Source organism: Bufo bufo, chromosome 3, assembly GCF_905171765.1.
Source record: "Bufo bufo chromosome 3, aBufBuf1.1, whole genome shotgun sequence".
In the NCBI taxonomy this organism is placed as follows: domain Eukaryota; kingdom Metazoa; phylum Chordata; class Amphibia; order Anura; family Bufonidae; genus Bufo; species Bufo bufo.
The window spans coordinates 586,179,430-586,199,227 of record NC_053391.1 but is presented as its reverse complement, the minus strand read 5'-3'; positions in this window follow the sequence as shown (position 1 = coordinate 586,199,227).

The window sequence follows — 19,798 nt, the reverse complement described above, 5'->3', positions numbered from 1 at the left end:
GAGCCGCTGTGTTGTTATTTTCAGGGGCTGCTGGCGGGGTTGGAGTCTGTGGTTGCTCCTTTAGCTCCGTGATGGCAATAGTCTTTCGGATCTTATGAGGACATTTGATGGCAAAATGACCCGGCTCCCCACAGTAGAGGCAGAGGTTTTCGGCCAGCCTTCTCTCCTTCTCAGCTGTGGATAGAGACCTACATAGAGCGTCGACCTGCATAGGTTCAGTTACTGACTGTGGGTCGCGCTGGGCGGTGGAAGAGAAGGGGTAAGTGGGTCCGTGGTCCGAGGACCAGAGTCTTTCTTTCTTCCTCTCGGAGAGTCTTTGATCTATCCGGATGCATAACTGAATGAAGTCATCCAGATCGTCCAGGGCCTCAACTCTGGCGAGTTCGTCCTTTATTAATTCGGACAGGCCTCGCCGGAATTGGCTTCTCTGTGCCGCTGGGTTCCAGGTGGTGTCCGTGACCCAACGGCGAAACTCGGCGGTGTATTCGGCGACGGAGCGTCTCCCTTGCCGCAGACCATGTAGTCGCGCCTCGGCTGTCGCACAGCGGTTGGGGTCATCGAAGACTTGGCTCATGGCGGTGATGAAGTTGTTTAGGTTGTCCAGGAGCTGACTGTTAGTCTCCACGTATGGTGATGCCCATGCTAATGCTTCATCCGTCAGGAGATTGACCACGAATAGCACCTTCTTTTTCTCGGTGGTGAAGGGGGCCGGGTACATCGGAAAATAGACGCGGCATTGGTTTAGAAACCCCCGATACTGGCGTCTGTCGCCGCTGAATCTTGATGGGAGTGGCATGCGGGTGTCTGCGGGCGCGCCGCGGACGTCAAGGAGTTGCCTCTGTAGTTCACTAATCTCCATCTGTTAGCTTTGGACTACGCCTTAGAGCTGGGCAAATTTCTCCTGATATGTAGTACCAAATTCTTGAAGTTCGGAGACCTGCTTACGCAGAGTGGCCATTGCGGACTCCATAGTGTGTGCTGATTATTCTGTAACAGTCCTACAGGCTCACCTGAGTCAGAGGACCGCTGGCTGGAGGTAGGAGTGGAGCCCAGTGGCAAGGACCGCAGGCAGGTAGTAGGTGCAGGAAGTCTGGCAGAGGCGTAGTCGGTAGGCAGGCGGTGGGTCAGGGCAGGCGCCAGTAAGCGTGGTCAGACAATCCGGATGGCAACGGTGGTACCAGTTCAGTAGGTAGGGACAAAGCACAAGAGTAGTCGGTAGGCAGGCGGTGGGTCAGGGCAGTCGGCAGCAAGCGTGATCAGACAATCCGGATGGCAACGGTGGTAGCAGTTCAGTAGGTAGGGACAAAGCAGAAGAGTAGTCGGTAGGCAATTCCTGGTCAGCAGTGGACTTCCAGTAGTAGCAAGAGCAACAGATGAGGAGAAGCTTGATCAAGGCTCAGGAGCTCAATAATCAGCAAGCTAGCGTGCAAGGGGCTGGACTTATATAGGGAAGTACCAGGTGTGGGGAATCAAGGCTTGGCAAGACTGAGGTTACATAATAGGTTTCAGGGAGGAATGTCCAGAGAGGACGGTAGCCTAGTAAGCAGGGCTACTGCCTGGGATGTGGCTGGTCATGGGTTCGAATCCCGACACCCTGTAAAAGATTTTCGGTGCAGGCGTGTAGGTGAGCTGACTCTGTAAAACATTATATGCGAGGCCTGCTGGTGAGCTGACCCTGTAGAAGATTTTAGGTGCGGGCCTGCTGGTGAGCTGACCTTGTAAAACATTATATGTGAGGGCCTGCTGGTGAGCTGAGCCTGTAAAACATTATATGCGAGGGCCTGCTGGTGAGCTGACCCTTTAAAAGAATTTAGGTGCGGGCCTGATGGTGAGCTGACCCTGTAAGACATTATGTGTGAGGGCCTGCTGGTGAGTTGACCCTGTAAAACATTATATGCAGAGGCTGCTGGTGAGCTGATCCTGTAAAAGATTTTAGGTGCGGGCCTGCTGGTAAGCTGACCCTGTAAAACATTTTAAGTGTGGGCCTGCTGGTGAGCTGACTGTATAAAAGATTTTAGATGTGGCCCTACTGGTGAGCTGACACTGTAAAACACTATGTGCGAGGGCCTTCTGGTGAGCTGACCCTGTAAAACATTATATGCGAGCGCCTGCTGCTTAGCTGACCATTCAAAAAAATGTACAGTGTTCAAAGCAGGGCCGGGGCACCTGAATACTTCAGCTAGGAATAATGGAATAGGAATCTGGTTCTATTTTGTTGGTTTTCGGAACTGGGGCCATGATTAAAAGGGACAGCCGGGGGCATCCGTATTGCGCTGCTAGAGATGAAATTCTTGGACCGGCGCAAGATGAACCAAAGCGAAAGCATTTGCCAAGAATGCTTTTATTAATCAAAAACGGAAGTTGGTTGTTCGAAGACGTTCAGATACCGTCGTAGTTCCGACCAAAAACGATGACGACCGGCGATCCAGCGGCGCTATTCCCATGAACTGCCGAGCACCTTCCAGGAAACCAAAGTCTTTGGGTTCCGGGGGAGAGTATGGTTGCAAAGCTGAAACTTAAAAGAATTGACGGACGGGCAGCACCAGGAGTGGAGCCTGCGGCTTAATTTGACTCAACACGGGAAACCTCACCCAGCCCGGACACGGAAAGGATTGACAGATTGATAGCTCTTTCTCAATTATGTGGATGGTGGTGCATGGACGTTCTTAGATGGTGGAGCAATTTGTCTGGTTCATTCCAATAACGAACGAGACTCCTCCGTGATAACTAGTTAGGCGATCCTCAGCTGTGAGGAGTGTGTTGACCAGACTCTTGGATAGTGAGACTGAACTTGTAGGTGAGGGCCTGCTGGAGAGATGACCCTCTAAAACATTATATGCGTGGGCCTGCAGGTGAGTTGACCCTGTAAAAGATTGTAGGTGAGGGCCTGCTGGTAAGCTGACCCTGTAAAAGATTTTAGGTGCAGGCGTGCAGGTGAGCTGACTCTGTAAAACATTATATGCGAGGGCCTGCTGGTGAGCTGACCCTGTAGAAGATTTTAGGTGCGGGCCTGCTGGTGAGCTGACCTTGTAAAACATTATATGTGAGGGCCTGCTGGTGAGTTGACCCTGTAAAACATTATATGCAGAGGCTGCTGGTGAGCTGATCCTGTAAAAGATTTTAGGTGCGGGCCTGCTGGTAAGCTGACCCTGTAAAATATTTTAGGTGCGGGCCTGCTGGTGAGCTGACCCTGTAAAACATTTTAAGTGTGGGCCTGCTGGTGAGCTGACCCTGTAAAACATTATATGCGAGGGCCTGCTGGTGAGCTGACCCTGTAAAACATTATATGCGAGGGCCTGTTGGTGAGCTGACCCTGTAAAACATTATAAGCGAGGGCCTGCTGGTGAGCTGAATCTGTAGAAGATTATATCTGAGGACCTGCTGGTGAGCTGACCCTGTAAACGATTTTAGATGCGGCCCTACTGGTGAGCTGACATTGTAAAACACTATGTGCGAGGGCCTGCTGGTGAGCTGACCCTGCAAAAGAGTTTAGGTGCGGGCCTGCTGGTGAGTTGACCCTGTAAACCATTATATGCAACGCCCTGCTGGTGAGCTGACCCTATAAAAGATTTTAGGTGCGGGCCTGCTGGTGAGCTGACCCTGTAAAAGATTTTTGGTGCGGGCCTGCTAGTCAGCTGACCCTGTAAAACATTATATGCGAGGGCCTGCTGGTGAGCTGACCCTGTAAAATATTTTAAGTACGGGCCTGCTGGTGAGCTGACCCTGTAAAACATTATATGCGAGGGCCTGCTGGTGAGCTGACACTGTAAAAGATTTTAGGTGCGCCCCTGCTGGTGAGCTGACCACGTAAAACATTATATGCGAGAGCCTGCTGGTGAGCTGACCCTGTAAAACATTATATGCGAGGGCCTGCTGATAAGCAGACCCTTTAAAACATTATATGCGAGGGCCTGCTGGTGAGCTGAACCTGTAAAACATTATAAGCGAGGGCCTGCTGGTGAGCTGACCCTGTAAAAGATTTTAGGTGCGGCCCTACTGGTGAGCTGACACTGTAAACACTATGTGCGAGGGCCTGCTGGTGAGCTGACCCTGTAAAACATTATATGCGAGGGCCTGCTTGTGAGCTGACCCTGTAAAAGATTTTAGGTGCAGGCCTGTTGGTGAGCTGACCCTGCAAATGATTTTAGGTGCGGGCCTGCTGGTGAGTTGACCCTGTAAAACATTATATGCAAGGGCCTGCTGGTCAGATGACCCTGTAAAAGATTTTAGGTGCAGGCCTGCTGGTGAGCTGATCCTGTAAAAGATTTTAGGTGCGGGCCTGCTGGTGAGCTGATCCTGTAAAACATTATATGCGAGGGCCTGCTGGTGAGCTGACCCTGTAAAACATTTTAAGTGCGGGCCTGCTGGTGAGCTGACCCTGTAAAACATTATATGCGAGGGCCTGCTGGTGAGCTGACCCGCTGACCCTGTAAAAGATTTTAGGTGCGGCCCTGCTGGTGAGCTGACCCCGTAAAACATTATATGCGAGGGCCTGCTGGTGAGCTGACCCTGTAAAACATTGAAGTTGAGGGCCTGCTGGTGAGCTGACCCTGTAAAACATTATTTGCAAGGGCCTGCTGGTGAGCTGACCCTGTAAAAGATTTTAGGTGCAGGCCTGCTGGTGAGCTGACCCTGTAAAAATTTTAGGTGCGGGCCTGCTGGTGAGTTGAACCTGTAAAACATTATATGCAGGGGCTGCTTGTGAGCTGATCCTGTAAAAGATTTTTGGTGCGGTCCTGCTGGTGAGCTGACCCTGTAAAATATTTTAGGTGAGGTCCTGCTGGTGAGCTGACCCTGTAAAACATTTTAAGTGCGGGCCTGCTGGTGAGCTGACCCTGTAAAACATTATATGCGAGGGCCTGCAGCTAAGCTGACCCCGTAAAAAATTATATGCAATGTCATTATATGCGACAAATAAGCATGTTGATATGATGGAAGAGGAGGAGGAGGATGAGAAATGGAAGATTCAACCATATACCCTTGTTTGTGGTGGAAGCGTTGCATGGGAATACAGTGTATTCAGTACATTATAAACAACACATTTAAAGTGCCTTTATGTTCATCAGCTTTACTCTGGTGGAGTAGAGAAGTCATGGCCAATCCTGGCCTTGTTTATTTTTATAAGAGTCAACCTGTCAGCATTTTCAGTTGACAGGCGGATACGCTTATTTGTTATAATGCCGCCAGCAGCACTAAATACCCGCTCAGACAAGACGCTGGCGGCAGGCCAGCAACTCCAAGGCGTAGAGCGCCAGTTTGTGCCACGTTTCCAGCTTTGACACCTATTAGTTGTAAGGCACTGAGGTATCATTGAGGACGCTGACACAGTCTGCTATGTACTTCTTCACCATCTTCCATCGTTTTGCTCGTCCTCTCCCCCAGAGGAATGAGAGATGAGAAGTTCTCTTTGTAACGGGGGCCGAGAAGGGTGAGCAACCAGTAATCCGTGTTCTCTAAAATGCATATGACGCGCGGGTCGCTGGAAAAGCAGCCTAACATGAAGTCAGCCATGTGTGCCAAAGTACCAACAGGCAAGACTTTGCTGAGGATCACTCTCAATCTCCTCTTCCTCTTCCTCCTCTTCTGCCCACGCTGAACAGATGGAATTAAACTTCCATGGGTACTACCCTCTGTAGTGGAGGCAAACGTCTCCTGCTCCTCCTCCTCCTCCTCTTCATCGTCCAATTCGTACTGAGAAGACGAACTGAGGGTGGTCTAGCTATCACCCTGTGTAATGTCTTCCCCCATTTCCACCTCTTCCACATGAAAAGAGTCGTCCTTAATTGTGAGCAGCGAGTGTTTGAGTAGACACAGTAGTGGGATGGTTTAGTTGATAATAGCGTTATCGCCGCTCACCATCTGTGTTGATTCCTCAAAGTTTCTTAAAACCTCACAGAGGTCAGACATCCATGCCTACTCCTCGCTTGTATATAGCTGAAGCTGACTGGAAAGGCGACGACCATGTTGCAGCTGGTATTCCACTACTGTCCTCTGCTGCTCACAAAGCCTGGCCAACATGTGGAATGTCGAGTTCCAGCGCGTGCTCACGTCGCACAACAGCCGGTGAGCTGGAAATTTCATGCACTGCTGCAGCGTTAACAGACCGGCTGAAGCTGTCGATGACTTTCAGAAATGAGCACACACACGGCGCACCCTTACCAGTAGCTCAGGAAAATTGGGGTAGGTTTTGAGAAACCGCTGAACCGCTGGTTCTAGGTTAAGTGGCAAGAGCCACGGCTCAGTCTGGTCTCTTATCCCCTGTGACAGCTCTGCGACGGTGTGCTGTTTGTCCCCTAAGCATATCAGCTTCAGCACGGCCTGATACCGCTTCCCAACTGCAGTGGTACACTGCTTCCAGCTACCGACTGATGACTGACTGGTGCTGCACGTGAATAATTCGGAAGTGGAAGTGGAGGAGGAGGCGGAGGAGGAGAAGTGGGGGTTGGAGCCACTAAGGTAGGTGCTGGCAGTAACCATAATCGACGTAGGGCTCGCAATCCTTGGCGTCGGTAGCACCTATGCCATCCCAGGGTACGACTTGCTCCCGGACTCCACAACATTCAGCCAGTGTGCCGTCACGGAAATGTAGCTTCCCTGGCTGAATGCACTTGTACATGTGTCCGTGGTTAAGTGGACCTTCCCAGTAATGGCGTTGGTCAGGGACACATGTTAGTATAAGGCGGGCACGGCACACCTTAAAAAATAGTGGCCGCTGGGGACTGCATAATGCGGGACGGCCGCCGACATGAGCCTGCGGAAGGCCTCAGTGTCCACAAGCCTAAATGGCAACATTTCCAGGGCCAGTAATTTGGAAAGCTGCACATTTAGTGCTATGGCCTGTGGGTGGGTAACTGGGTATTTGCGCTTGCGTTCAAATGCCTGGGGTAAGGACATTTGTACGCTGCGCTGGGACACAGAAGTGGATGTGGTCGCTGATTGTGCTTGCAAAGGTTAAGGTGCAGGGCAGGAGCCTGTGCCTCCGACAGGGGATTGGCCAGCACCTAACACAGGGGAAGAGGAGGCAGTGGTGTGACCCGCAGACACAGATTGTGGACCCAGGCGTTCGGCCGACCTATTACGGTGCTTTGATTCCATGTGGCGGATCATGCTGGTGGGGGTGAGGTTGCTAGTGTTCATGCCCCTGGTCATTTTTGTATGGCACAGGTTGAAAATGACAATTCTTTTGTCATCTGCACTTTTCTCAAAAAAGCGCCAGACTGCGGAACACCTCCCTCTTGGCAAGGGAAATTTCCACAAGGGTGTGCTTCGGGGAACAGTTGCGGGCCTGTTTGGTGTGGCCCGCCTTCTTCCTTTTGCCACCCCACTGCCTCTTCCAGCCTGTTGTGGTGCAGCAGATCCCTCCTCCTCTGTACTGCTGTTCTCGCTCGGCTTTCCACCTTCCCAGGTTGGGTCAGTGACTTCATCGTCCACCACCTCCTCTTCCACATCCTCACTCTGCTCATCCTCCGGACTTGTTGACCTAACCACTACCTCAGTGATTGACAACTGTGTCTCATCCTCTTCATCAACCTTTTGAGACAGTAATTGCCGTTGAGTTATTTGCAACTGTGTCTCATCATTATCCACCTCATTAAACAGTAATTTCCATTCCCCACCGTCATCTTCTTGTGATTGTGGATGCTCAAGAGTTTAAGAATCAGGGCACAAGATCTGTCCCTCTTCAAGCGTGCTTGGCGAGAGGTCCAAATCAAGGAATGGCGCTGAAAAGAGCTCCTTGGAATATCTGAGTGTGGAATCACTTGTTTGCCCAGACTCTCCATGGTGGGAGGAAGGAGGATCAGGGTGAGGATTGGGTTGAGCAGATTCTTGGCTACTAAGACTGAACTTGGTGGCAGACAGGATGATGCTTAAGCGACTGGAAGCATTATCTGCTGCAACCCAACCAACCACCTGGTCTCACTGATCTGACTTCAAGAGTGGTGTCCTGCACCACCCTGCAAACTGGGACATGAAGCTAGGTATTGTGGATGATTGTTTTTCTTGTGCTCTGGCAGCAGGCACAGTTTCACTGTGCCCAGGGGCACGGCCTCTGCGTGCACCATCAGCATCATGGCCACTGCCCCATCCCTTACTGCTCGCCTTCTTCATATTAAATGTTATATATGATTGAAAGTCTGTCACACGTACAGTAGCGTAGGATTTGGAAGTGTATGCGCAAACAAATTTAAAAAGGTATTTTGGATGTGGAAACGTCACACAGGAGATATCCCGCAGATAATGTCAATGCTGTCTCCAGCGGCTAATGAAAAATTACAGGGAATGTCACAGGTGTTTGGGATGAGGAAACGTTATACTTGAGAGGTACCACCGGTAATGTCACTGTCCGCTGCGTCTACGCAAAAAAGTACACTGTATGTCACAGATACATTTTTGAAGCGCACACGTTACACTGCAGATGTGGCCCTGGTAATGTCACTGTCAGAAGTGGATACCGTCTATTTACATTTTTGAAGCGCACACGATACACTGCAGATGTGGCCCTGGTAAGGTCACTGTCAGAAGCGGACACCGTCTATTGACAAAGTACACCGTATGTCACGGATACATTTTTGAAGCGCACAGGTTACACTGCAGATGTGGCCCTGGTAAGGTCACTGTCAGAAGTGGACACCGTCTACGAAAAAAGTACACTGTATGTCACAGAATTTTTTTTGAAGCGCACACGTTACACTGCAGATGTGGCCCTGGTAATGTCACTGTCAGAAGCAGACACAGTCTATTGACAAAGTACACTGTATGTCACAGCTAAATTTTTGAAGCGCACAAGTTACACTGCAGATGTGGCACTGGTTATGTCACTGTCAGAAGTGGACACCGTCTATTGAAAAAGTACACTGTATGTCACAGATATTTTTTGGATGCGCACACTTTACACTGGAGATGTGGCGCAGCTAATGTCACTGTCCGCAGCAGACACCGTCTACGGAAAAAGTACACTGGATGTCACAGATATTTTTTGGATGCGCACACTTTACACAGGAGATGTGGCGCAGATAATTTAACTGTCCGCAGCGGACACAGTCTACGGAAAAAATACACTGGATGTGACTGATACTTTAGGGATGCGCACACTTTACACAGGAAATGTGGCGCGGATAATTTAACTGTCCGCAGCGGACACCGTCTACGGAAAAAGTACACTGGATGTCACTGATATTTTAGGGATGTGCACACTTTACACAGGAGATGTGGCGCGGATAATTTAACTGTCCGCGGCGGACGTCATCTACGGAAAAAGTACACTGGATGTCACTGATATTTTAGGGATGTGCACACTTTACACAGGAGATGTGACGCGGCTAATTAAACTGTCCACAGCGGACACCGTCTACGGAAAAAGTACACTGGATGTCACAGATATTTTTGGGATGCGCACACTTTACACAGGAGATGTATCGTGGATAATTTCTGCAGCGGCCTATTAGACGCTATTTAGCGCAGGATGCGCTAAAAATATATATTGCTGCTGTCACACACAATAATCCTTAAAGTTTTACAATGGAGGCACTGCACTCTAAAAATAGGAGGACTGTTCTTTGTAGTCTAACTTGTTTATTGGTAAAACAGGATTGTTGATTGGCAAAACAGGATTGTTTGGTAAAACTACAAGAATGCAAATAACATGTATAAGTATAAAGTATAGATAGCATGTACTATAACATTTTCATTAACACTGAAGCACATGGTAAAATGGCTGCCTGTACATAAGATTGCATGGCTAGCTAACACTAATAACAACTCCCTGAGTAACAATTACAACTAGCTGAACAGCTCTGCAACACACAATATCCCTGAAATGAAGGTATCTCTCTCACCAGATATTCTTTTACAAGGATGGTGGAGTTTAAGAAGGAGATATGTAAAAGGACAGCTCTGCTGATGTGTCCTGGAGACTTCTCTTTCCCTGGATGCTTTGCACTCCCACAATGCAGTGCACCACCCACAATGCAATAGTTTTTGTAACAGAAAAACAAAGTGTAATACAACTTAAAGGGAACCTGTCATCAACTTTATGCTGCCCATAATAACAGCAACATAAAGGTTAGTTGATTTCATTGGTCTGTCATTTAAAAGTTAAAGGATAACTGTCACATTTAGACCCTAATTTCAATTTTCATATATGTAGTTACTAATAACATGATATTCCAGAATCAGTTACTATTAGACTGACTTACCCCATATTTAATAAGATTCAGCCCTTAGCAACCAGTCTGCATAAAACTGCAATTTCACTATTCAGTTAAGATGGCCGCCACTGCCCTCACCATGAGGCTAATCCCACCTGCCCTCACTAGCCAGTAACAATAGCCCCCCAAAAGTGTCAGTAACCAGAGCCCTCCCCCCTAAAGGGTTAATCTCCTGCAGCACAAAGGGGTCCTCTTACCACATGTTGCTTTCATTTATACACTGAGCAGATGGCAGATCTCCCTTCCCTGTTGTGCGCAGCTTCAACTCTGCATTCTCCAGCTCTGCTGAGTGAGGGAGCGTCTGCCAAGCGCAGGGACAGGGAGAAGTGCACACAGCCCAGGCACTGTTATCAGCTGCTGGGGAGGACCTGGCTTTAATCATTTACTTACAGTCCCTGGCTGTCAGTAATGTGACCCTGCACGCTGCGTGCTCCGTCCATCAACAGATAGACGGACCATGCCTAGCAACCCTATTTTAAGCACAGGTAAAAGTAGGCAGTACAGGGAACAAAAATGTGGAATTAAGGGGTAATTGAATACACAGGGCCACCAAGGCGATATTAATCACCACAGTGCAATACTCCAAAAAATAAATAAATACGATAGGTATCCTTTAAAAGTAAGTGGTTGCTGAGAACCAACATCACAATCATTGCAGACTGGGCCACCTGAGAAGAGTCATGGTTATTCATGAATTCCTGCTCTTCCTGCCCACCTGCTGATGATTGACAGCCTTCTACCTAGTTTTCTCCCTTTCTCTCTAGGAGAGAACTGCCAATCATGGCAGATGGACGAGAAGAGCAAGAGATTATGAATAACCATGACTCTTCACAGGTAGATTTGACTCTTTTCAAAGAAAAAAATAAGGGGTTGGGTCAGCACAACCTGCCTGTAGGTGCAGATCACTATGGCGAAATACATATACAAACGGAAAATGCAAATGTGATCGCACACTACATCCAGCACTCTGCCCTCCATGCTGGATGAGACATTGGTTTATATTTTGGCCAAAGCATAGTAAGCCAATCACCGCGTCAAGGTTGTCTCATGAGTGGTCCCTAACTCTTGTTCCTACCTGTTCATGGGCCATGACAGCCACATAAAATCCAGGGAATGCAGGTCAGCATGCAAGCCAAGTACACTTTGCTTGTAACCCCGTCCGGTGCCATTACAGCTTTCATCGGATCCAGGGATGCAAGTACCAACATGCATGCTGAACCCACCATATACTTCTCCTGGAGCCAGATGGCTAATGGTAGGTTCTATACAAGCAGACTCAGTTTTATACTGACTTTAAAACCAGCCTCAAGGACAGATTAACTGGTCAGGTGTGCAATGACTCCAAGGAGATCGCCACGCCTCCAATATATACTACAAAAGAAAAAAATAGGATTGACTCTTTACAAGCCTATGCTGCAATGATTATGATGCTGGTTCCCAGCAACCACTTACTTTTAGCTCATGAGTGACACACCGCTGAAATCATCATTTCTATCACTATTTTATGCTGCCCTCAGTGACGTCAGCATAAAGTTCATGACAGGTTCCCTTAACACTGCTAGATGGTGCTATAATTACACTAACCACTTGAGAAATACCAAGACTCTGGCAGAATGAACTAGAATCATTTTCTAACTCTGCTGGGCAGAACACTCTCCGTTTGGCGTCAATAGACGCCACTACTGATTTCTTCTTTCTTAGCAACCGATTTTGGTCAATGATGGGATCAAGCTTCTTCAAAGCACTATCCTTGGAGACTGTTTGGCCTTCTCTGACGTAGTCTATTTCTTTAGCATAACATTCGTGATGTATCGTGCAAATTATTATATTCTTGGACCTTTCCATATTGGGAGCATTAAAGGCGTGTTTGCAGTGATGCCAACCTTTGCAGGGCTTCTGACCCACAGGTAATGTCGACTTGTAAGATTGAGCTATATGAACTACACAGGCTATAGCACAAACGAGCAACATCCAGGTAGAGAACCTGTTAAAACTATGGGATTTGAGTTGGTGGTCCGAAGTCACTGTATGTAGAACAGAGACTTCAGGTCGGATCTCTTTATCGGCATCTGGGTCTACCAATTCAAACGTGTCGGCTCTGATACTGCAAGACATTGACTGATACAGGAATGCAAGACCCATAAACCATGTTGTGTCCTTAAGGTGGCTTGGTGCAATGTATCTAGTTGCATGGTCTGCAGGATTATGGTGCATGGGCACGTAGTGCCCATGTTTAGGACAAGTGGATCTCCTGATCCTTAGCACCCGATTGCTGAAATAGACGTAAAAGCATCTGGTTTCATTGCAAATATATCCTAGGACTACCTTGCTGTCCGTATAAAACTCAACTTCTTCGATTTACAGGTTAATTCCTGATGTTATAAGTTCAGCCAACTCCACTGGAAGCACAGCAGTGCAGAGCTCCAGTCTGGGAATCGTGTGTTCGCGAAGTGGCGCCAGTTTGGTCCGGCTCATGACAAATCCTATATGGCATGGTTCTTTGACATCAATGGTCTTTAGATATGCTACGGCTGCAATTGCCTGAAGCATCGCAGAAGGTATACAGTCTTTGCATCTTGACTTCAGTTGATGGCACGGAAGCATTCAGTTGCGCCACATGAAGGCTGGACAAAGCTTCAAGAGACTTCTTCCAATCTGTCCACAGGTCGCTTTTTTTTTTTTATCTCCGTGGGAAGCGGATCATCCCAATCAGACGTTCCTGTGGTGAAGTCTCTTAAAATAATTTTACCTTGGATGGTAACAGGCGCTATGAATCTCAGAGATCATATAAGCTGTTTATGGTGGACAGAACTCCTCTACGTGTGAAGGGCTTTTCTTCCTTGCTGATTTGGAAGGTCAATGTGTCTACCTTTAAATCCCAGAGCAAACCGAGACTCCGCTACATGGCAAGGGAGTCGGTGCTAAGATCCAAGTCCTTTAGATCACTTGAATGGTCTTGTGGTGAGAAGGTCCCTATTAACTTATGGCTGTTGGAGGCGATTTTGTGCAACATCAAATTAGATAAAGCGAGCATCTCTTGAGCCCTTTTCAGGAGACTGATTGAGGTCTCGTTTGTGGATGTGGATTTCAAGCAGTCGTCCATGTAGAAATCTTTTTCCACAAAGGATCTGACATCTGACCCATACTTTGCTTCAACCTCTTGGGCTGAATGTCTGCGACCATAGATAGCGACTGCAGGGGAAGGACTGTTTCCGAAGATGTCCACTCTCATTCTGTACTCTACAATGTCTTCATTGGGGTCGTTGTTGCGGTACCAGAAGAACCTCAAGTAGTTTCTGTGTTGTTCCTTGATGAGGAAGCAGTGGAACATCTGTTGTATGTAGGCCATAAATGCTACAGAATCTCTGCGGAAGAGGAGTACCTCCAGAAGTCTGTTGTCGAGGTCTGGACCAGACAGTAAGACATCGTTTAGCAAGACTCCTTCGCACCTCGCGCTCGAGTCGAATACTACTCTTATCTGCCCTGTTTTTTTAGGATGATACACGCTGAATATGGGTAAGTACCAACACTTCTTGCAATCTTGGAGCACAGGTGCCATTTCTGCATGGTTATTCTGGAATATTCTTTCCATGAAGGTAAAGAAATGTTCTCTCGTCTCTGGTGTCCTTTGAAGTTTATGTTTGAGGGAGATAAATCGACTGTAGACAAGTTCTTTGTTGTTAGGTAAGCGTTGTCTCTGGTGTTTAAACGGTAAAGGTGCGACCCAGCTTTTTCACTTGTCTTTTACTATTCCTTGATCCATGATATCCAAGAACAACTTGTCTTCTATGGACATTGCGACCCTGCTGTCTTCTCTTGTCCTGTGGAAGACTGTGCACCGTAAGTGATCTTGCTCACCATCGCAGGCGTGGTCTTCACCGGAGGGATCTGCGAAAGGACAAGGCACAGGAGCACTATGTGGCAATTCTTTTATCAGGAAACTGCTGTGACATGGCTGGAATAGGGAAGGACGTCCATTCTCAAGTGTGTTGGTGAGCATACTATTGACTGAGGTCGGCTTGTGTGCTCCTCCTAGTTAAACGTCTCCTATGATAACCCATCCTAGGTCAAGTCTCTGGGCGTATGGATCGTTTTGGGGACCATTAATCTGTCCTCTAGCCTTATGAACTTGTAGTTTGGTTCGTTCCTGGTCTCTCTCAATCGTTATCCACAAATCTTAGATCCGGTTATACGATCAGGGTGTAATATCGCGAGAGGTGAACTTAAACTTGTACTGACCAGTTTGAATGGCTGAAAATCCGGGTCTTTATACACAAATAAATTGGAGCGCTCTAAAGATAAAGACCCGGATTTTCAGCCATTCAAACTGGTCAGTACAAGTTTAAGTTAACCTCTTGCGATATTACTCCCTGATTGTATAACCGGATCTGATATTTGTGGATAACGATCGAGAGAGACCAGGAACGAACCAGGTGGGACGCTAAACACTGAGAACCACGTGAATAAATACCGTGAGTAAAAATCAAAAGGATTGAATATTGGGACTGCAGGATAATCGACATTCACCTGTGAGTAACAACTTGGTGTCCGATTGGATACTTTATTGAATATATATATCGGACAATTCCGAATATTTGAAAAGGTGCCTTGCATGGATTTTGCATGTTATATTGCATACAAGAAAGGAATGCCAATACTATTATAAGGAATAGACTGATACTTTTGGCTTGCGATATTTTTGCACATTCAGGACGTATGGTCCCCTTCTTTTTGGACTTTTTTGAGTTTTTATCCAAGTTTTAGAATTTAGGTATTTTAGGGACTGATATTGTCTCTGCTGCAGCGATTGTTATTTTAATATTGTATTGTGATGTTGTATTTTAATATATTTTGCCAATTAAATATTGTGTAACAACACTATTACTATTGCTCTATTTCCATGCGAGGGAGTGCTAGTCTCATACTACATAATATATACTTTTTATTACGCCTTTGTTGATTTGAGTGAATCAATTTGAGACTAGAGCACCCAATCCAGAATTGTAAGGGGAGTGAGCGGTTTGTCTATACTACTTTTTCTATTATATTAACTGTTTGTTAATTTATTTACTCCGTATAAGCTGGCTGATATACTGCATCATAGTCGTCATCTGTAATGGATGTATTCTAAGACACACTGTGTTGGATCTTGTTCATCTAGATCTGGCCCAAGTACTTGGCTGTGTTTCTCGGATTTGGGGAATCCCAAGGCTTCTAGGAACTTTGCTTTGGCTATTGTGGCTGCCGCTTCTTTCTCTGCAGTGAGTTTTTCCAGTGACGCTTGCAGGCATGCTTTCTCTTCTTCCAGTGATGCTTGCAGGTGTGCTCTCTCTTTTTCCATTGACGCTTGCAGGCATGCTGTCTCTTTTTCCATTGACGCTTGCAGGCATGCTCTCTCTTTCTTTAGTTGCATCTCTTGTGTAGCAAAGGAACACCTTACTTTTGCAGCCTCAGCTTCTGCACTGGCAAGAGAAGCCTTTTCTTTTATTGAGGACTTGCTAGAGCAGCTTGCTCGTGACTTGGTCCTGTATGATGATGCCTGGCTAGCGGACATTGTGTGCCTTTTGCTGGCTGCTTAATGTCTATGTGCAGACTCAGTCTAGGTAGGAACGGACTTCAGCGTGGTCTGGGTCGTGCTGCACTTGTTGGGGGCTGCACTCTCACTTCTTATGCCTGTATGGCAGCCGCTGCAACCTTGTATGCAGGACTGAGTGCATGATGGCGGCTCCGTATAGATCCACTATCGCTGGTGACTAGCATCTGTTTTACTGTTCTGTCCTCATACACATTCACACAGTGTGTGCAGTCTGACATTCAGCATAAACCATTCCTGTCTTCCAAATAAGAGGACTGTTCTTTGTAGTCTAATTTGTTTATTGGTAAAACAGGATTGTTGATTGGAAAAACAGGATTGTTTGGTAAAACTACAAGAATGCAAATAAAATGTATAAGTATAAAGTATAGATAGCATGTACTATAACATTTGCATTAACACTGAAGCACATGGTAAAATGGCTGCCTGTACATAGGATTGCATGGCTAGCTAACACTAATAACAACTCCCTGAGTAACAATTACAACTAACTAAACAGCTCTGCAACACACAATATCCCTGAAATGAAGGTAGCTCTCTCACCATATATGATTTTACAAGGATGGTGGAGTTTAAGGACAGCTCTGCTGATGTGTCCTGGAGACTTGAGACTTCTCTTTCCCAGAATGCTTTGCACTCCAACAATGCAGTGTACCACCCACAATACAATAGTCTTTGTAACAGAAAAACAAAGTGTAATTTAACACTGCTAGATGGTGCTATAATTACACTAACCACTTGAGAAATACCAAGACTCTGGCAGAATGAACTAGAATCATTTTCTAACCCTGCTGGGCAGAACAGCATACCAGGGGGGTCTTTTCCTTCTGCCAGGGGCTGACTTGGAAAACCCGTGCCCAGCCCAGTACACACTCACCCCAGGAAGGAGTTAACTGATCAGCAGATTTATTTGGGAAAGTGTGAACAATGGTGAAGAAAATAAATATAATGCAATAAAAGTAACAAAGCACACATTGCAATTCTGTCTAAGGAAAACCCCTGGTGAAGGGGGCTGCAGTCTGTAACAGTAAACAGTGATAGTGATACACTTTCCATTGGAACAATATACCTGTGTAATGCTCCAGCAACCCCAACGTACGTTTCACGCAAGCTTCTTCAGGGGGACGTGTCCCTGAAGAAGCTTGCGTGAAACGTACGTTGGGGTTGCTGGAGCATTACACAGGTATATTGTTTCTGGCTTTATAGTGAACTATTCAGCTGTAGTTATCCATGTATTCTGCAATATTTGCACTATGCACTTTATATTTATATCCCGTTTACAGTGTATGATATCTCTACTTAGCTTTCATAGTTCTGCCTGATTATATGTATTTTTGACATCCTGTTTGGCCCACATGCATATATATGCCATATTTATACATTCATTGTTTGAATTCATTTGCCATTTCAGGTTTTAGTCGTGCTCCATGTCATCTTGTGTGCTCTTTTTTCACCATCCATTGTTTCCTATGTGTTTTTGTTGTGATTTGTCTCGTATGGAGACGCTAATAAAGTTTATATATATATATAATACTATTGAGTGCTAGCCCTATCTTTCTCCTTTGGTGTACTACTATACGTGCTGGCTTTGCACGGGTACTCACTTTTGTGAGTCATTTACTATTGGTGCTTATTTAAAATATGTCACTAATTGCCTCTGACAATGTGCAGGTGGAGAGGAATTTCCCTTCCCTGGGCTTACATGTAGGATCAGATAATCAGACTCTTCTTCACTTTCTTTTTTAGGCTCCAGGGGGGCTGTTGCCTATAATGGCATTGTTTCATTGGCAAGCACCCCCTGCCATGAATCTTCAGACGACGGGTTCATCTGTTCTACACCCCCTCCTATCCCCCTTTCCTGTGTCCCTCATATCCAGTCCCATGCCTGTTTCCCACAAAAAAAAAGAGAAAAGACAGAGGAGGGGATGCAAGGGAGGTAGATCTAATAATGGCCAACAGCAAAATGCTCAGACTAATAGTTCCTTGAACTTATAATCGTGTAACCTCTGCAGAGAAAGCAGATGCTGCTATCAATTACAAGAAGGGACTCACAGCAGCAGTCATTAATGCTGATTATCCTGAAGTGAAGTGAACTACAAATCCCATGAGCACTTGCCCCTTCCTGAAGCCAACAGCAGGGGGGCCAGGAAGAAAGGCTAAAAGAAGGAACTGGAGCAGCAGCTATTTTAGAGACAGAAGCATTGCCAGCAGAAAGAGAGACTGAGAGATCTCCAGCACTTGAGGATCTTGTATACAAGGAGAGAGTCTACTGGGTTACATCGACAATCCAGCCTGCATTCCAGGAAAAAAATTGCCCTGCATCCCAGGAGGATCCTGCCACCAACTCCACAGCCATCCAAGTTTCTGAATGCTGCAGCACCCAGCTGGTTCCCGGACAGGACAATTGTACATCGGGGTAGTTTCTTGGAAACTTTATTTTCCCTTACTTTCAATGAGTGTAGGGCTCTGAAGCCTGAACCTCATTTTAAACATAAGTTGAACCTGAAGGTAAGACAGGCTGTCCAGTCCCTGCAACTAACAAATATTAAAAAAAAAACGGCAGATAAGAGTTATTATGGATCGCTCCTCCTACATTGCTAAGGCTCATAGAATACTCTCTGACACAGAATGTTATATCGTTCTAACCCATGATCCCTCTAATACAATTTTTGAGGAGTTCAACTCCCTCATTAAATGGGCAAAAAGTGCATCTATACTCAATAAATTTGGAAGAGACTTTTTGATGGTGTCTTCCTATCATAGGTGGATTGAATATAGACCTAACAGGGAAATTTCCTGGTGGGCCCAGAGGGCTGCCCATGCCCTCCTCTCTGCTGCTGGCAGGGTACATAATGAGCTTTTAACGGTAATTAACTGTGAGAATCACGTACTCATGTACACGGCCAGTAACCGCACATTCCTTCCTGAAATCAACTGCTCCTGCCCACATCTCACCTCTTAAGCCCCTTGCTCCATACCTTAATCAGAGAGAATTGGAGGAGGAGGACAGAAAATGGCAGCTATTAATGGCCACCACAGATGGACAGCTTTTGGGGTAATATATTGTGCTGTTCTGCTGTAATGTGAGTAGGTACGGATGGACATGGACAGTGAGCCCTAACTCGAATCCCGCTCGCTTTCCCTGCCTACTTGCAGTGCAAGCTCTAAGTTGCAAGTCCACAACTTGTCGACGTTCCCTACTCTTCTAAGGTACGAGACAAACAACACCAAGGGACTAAAACAGAAGACAGAGTCATACTGAAATGGGTCAGAACCAGGAAGACAAAAAAGTACCAAATCAAGAGACAGAGAGTAGTCAAATAGCAAAGCCAAGATCAGAACCATACAGGAAACACAGTACCAATACATTACATAGAGAGTAGTCAAAAGGACAAGCCGAGGTCAAAAGACTAGTAATCCAAAATACGCAACCAGAAACACAGATAGTGAGTCACTGGCACAGGTGTAAGGCCAGGAAGGGGTTTAAATAGAGAGCACCAAGTCCCTGGATCAGAATCATGACTCGGCACTCCATTAGTCAGAACACCAGCACACATCAATTGGTCAGTTGAGCAATCAGCCCACTGCTAGTCTCCTCCAGCACAGGCCCGAGAAAGAGCACTGCATCTGCAGTGTCCTGAAACACACTGCGTAATACTGTGATTGTGTTTCATGTAAATTGTGCTTATACACTCACCTAAAGAATTATTAGGAAACGTGTTCTATTTCTCATTAATGCAATTATCTAGTCAACCAATCACATGGCAGTTGCTTCAATGCATTTAGGGGTGTGGTCCTGGTCAAGACAATCTCCTGAACTCCAAACTGAATGTCAGAATGGGAAAGTAAGGTGATTTAAGCAATTTTGAGCGTGGCATGGTTGTTGGTGAGAGACAGGCCGGTCTGAGTATTTCACAATCTGCTCAGTTACTGGGATTTTCACGCACAACCATTTCTAGGGTTTACAAAGAATGGTGTGAAAAGGGAAAAACATCCA